We start from the raw sequence: 3,593 nt of genomic DNA, 5'->3' as shown, positions 1-3,593 counted from the left end.
TCTTTGCGTTGTAAGAAAAATCATTTGTGGATTGTTATTCCCCACAAATTGGTGACCGCTTCAGTTAAGCAGATAATCGACGTTGCAGGCAATATGGAAGCCGGGATGGCAGACTCTGCAGGGGGCAGCGGCAGTGATGCTGCCTTACTAAATGCACCTAATAATAATAATAATAATATCCCAACGGTTTTTACCCTCCATTCCCGCCCATCCGCACGAGGGGCGCAGTCCGCATGACGTACGGAACCAATATTTTAAATTTTTGTGCCGAGTCACGATAGGCAGGAGTTTGTTAAGTGTCGAGATCTAAAACTGTTCAGCTACAGAACTAAATTCATCAGCTGATTTTATGTATTTATGTCAATAATTTACTTATTGAGAGAGGAGAGTATCGCTTTCTTAATGCTGAAAAGCGGATCTGATATATCAAACGTGCTGGAATGAGAGTTAAAATCCTGGCATAAGCAACGGAGTGGGTCGTGCAATCCAAAATTGGTTTTACAAGCTTTCAGAAATATGGGACAAAAGTGTCTTGATACGCGTGACGGAACATTAAAGCTTACATCAGCCAGAAGAGACGGACTTGAAATTGAGCCTGTCAGTAATTTAACCATAAAAATTATACCAAGCATTTCCCTGCGACTGGCAAGTGTAGGAAGGTTAATAAGTTTTAAGCGACTCGTATAAGGTGGAAGACTATATTGAGAATCCCATCGGAAATTTCTTAAAGCAAAAAGTAGGAATTGTTTTTGAATTGATTCTATCTTGTCTGAGTAAATTTGATACCTTGGATTCCAAACCACCGAGCCGTATTCCAGAATCGGCCTAAATAATGTTGTAAACAGGGTTTTAGTGATATACGGGTCACTAAATTCTTTTGACCATCGTTTCACAAATGCAAGTACACCTTTAGCCTTGTTGACTGTCACATTAATGTGAAGATTAAAATTAAGCTTAGGATCCATTGTGATACCAAGGTCCCCAAAATTGTATACCTGTTCCAGGTTATGGTTACCTATTATATAAGAAACTGGCAGAACAGCTCTTCGCGAGAAGCACATTACTTTACATTTCTTAAGATTTAGAGGCATAAGATTTACTTTACACCAGTAAGCCATGCTGTTTAAGTCTGATTGTAGCAAAGACCTTTCTTCAATTGAAACGTACGATTTATAAAGTTTTACACCATCTGCATACATTAAAATTTTGGAGAATTTTATATCTGTAGAAATATCGTTTATAAAAAGCAAGAACAGAATCGGGCCTAGGTGGCTACCCTGAGGCACTCCTGAAGTAACATCAATGACGTCAGAGATAGTATTTTTAAACAATAACCTTTGTGATCTATCATAGAGGTATGAAGAGATCCAACGTAGAAAATTAGGTGGAAGACCAAGAAGATCAAGTTTATAGATGAGCAACGAGTGGCACACTTTGTCAAATGCTTTACTGAAATCAATATATATAACATCAACAGTTTTGCTCTCACTAAATGCTTTTGAGATATAGGATGTTAATTCAAGTAAATTTGTAGAAGTTGATTTGCCCTTGCAAAATCCATGTTGACTGTATGAAATGCTTGAAGTGATAGAATGCGTCAACCGATTTGTTATAATTGCTTCAAATAATTTAGGAATTGCAGAAAGCTTAGCTATGCCCCGGTAGTTCTCCACTGAAGACCTGCTACCGCTTTTATGTAAGGGGGTTATGAACGATTCCTTCCATACAGTTGGAAAAACGCCCTCTTTAAGAGACAAATTAAATAAGGCTGTTAACGGCTCATAGAGATAATCAGCACAGTTTCTAAGAAAACAAGTGGGGATCTGGTCAGGACCATAACTAAAAGACTGCTTTAAGGACTTCAGGTAAACTAAAACTTCATCGGGAGATATTATAGGGTTATGTATTGAGTTAATTGGACTTAGTTTAAAAGGATAGTCAAAGTATGCTTGGGAGTTAGTGGAATAATTGGATTTAAAAAACTGAGCGAACATGTTAGAAATTGTTTGATTATCACCAGAGACGGTATTTTGATACTTCATGGCGGAAGGAAACTCACGTACATTTCGCTTGGAGTTTACGAAATCATAAAATGATTTGGGGTTATATATTATACGTCGTTTGATTTTACACAAGTAAGCTTTATAACACTTTTTGTTTAATTCAAAGAACTTGTGACGCAAAAGTGAGTATTTTACATAGTATGAGTGTAAGCCGGTTTTTTTGTGTAATCCAAAATAACGTGACTTTCTGTTTTTCAAGTTTCTCAGTTCTTTAGTGAACCATAACTGTGTTTGTTCTACAGGAACACACATGCGTTTATGCACATACTTTTCAATTAATCTATGTACAGTAAAATTAAAATGTGCAACGCTTTGCTCAACTTTTTCTTTGTATATAGGCCACGACAATTTAGACAATTCTTTATTCAGTTTTTTAAAGTTGGCTTGCGAAAAATCAAAGCGAATATTTGGCTCGTATGTTTGGACATCGCAATTTTGACCATCGTTTATAATTTCGTAAGATATCTCAATAGCAGGGTGGTAGACATCTTCGGGCAAAACTAGTGGGTCACATTTATTTACAGCTGACTTAGATGCATCATCAACATAAACAAGATCTAATACTTTGCCAAACTTATTGCGAAGTACATTAACTTGATTCAGGCAGAGTTCAGCCATCTCCTCCAAAAATACGTTGTTGCACGCGCTAGACGAGAAAGGTACAATATCATTGTCAATGATGTTCCATGATACATTTGGTAAATTAAAGTCACCCAACACAATCAATGAATCAGAGGGTTTAATCATTGAATTAATTGATTTCAGTAAAGATACATGTTGTGAATACACTGATAAGTCAGATCGGGGAGGAATATAGCATAGAGCTAAGTAAGTAAACCCCCTTCCAACCTGAACACGAATGCATTTGAATTCTGCAGATTCGATGTGTGGAAGACTAACTTCTTCAGATGGTATTGAAGAGTCTACGGCAAAGAGTACGCCACCGCCGACTCTGTCCTCCCGATCTTTTCTGTAGATATGATAATTATTTGAAAGAATCTCTGAATTAAAAGTGTGAGGTTTTGAATCAAAAAATACCTACAGAAGAGTTTTACGAAGCAACCGCTGCTTCGCACCCTCTACAATTTGCTGCGCACGTCGATAGATACGAGCGATTAGAACTACCTCATTTTGGGACCCACAGGTGCAACTATGGTTTGCCGCGATCGAGGCCCAGTTCCAACTCAGGAGAATAACTTCTGATGCTACGAAATACTATGCTGTTATCGCCCGTCTTGACTAAGACGCACTCATCGTCGTCGAGGGTATTATTTCACACCCTCCTGCGACCGATAAGTATACCACACTAAAAGAAGTTCTTGTTAATCACTATGGTATTTCACAGGAACGCCGATTCAAAATGTTACTGTCGGGTGTGGAGCTCGGTGGGCGACGTCCTTCGGAACTACTTGCGGAGATTTACAGACTTGGTGGTAACAAACTTGACGCCACTTTCGTCCGTACCATTTGGCTGGAGCGACTACCGCTGCAGGTGCAACTAACGCTTGCTTCTACAAACGAGACTGATAA

This window comes from Rhagoletis pomonella, unplaced genomic scaffold (assembly GCF_013731165.1).
Source record: "Rhagoletis pomonella isolate Grant_MI unplaced genomic scaffold, Rhpom_1.0 Rhpom_scaffold_00063, whole genome shotgun sequence".
Lineage (NCBI taxonomy): Eukaryota > Metazoa > Arthropoda > Insecta > Diptera > Tephritidae > Rhagoletis > Rhagoletis pomonella.
Note: the sequence above shows the minus strand (reverse complement) of the source record.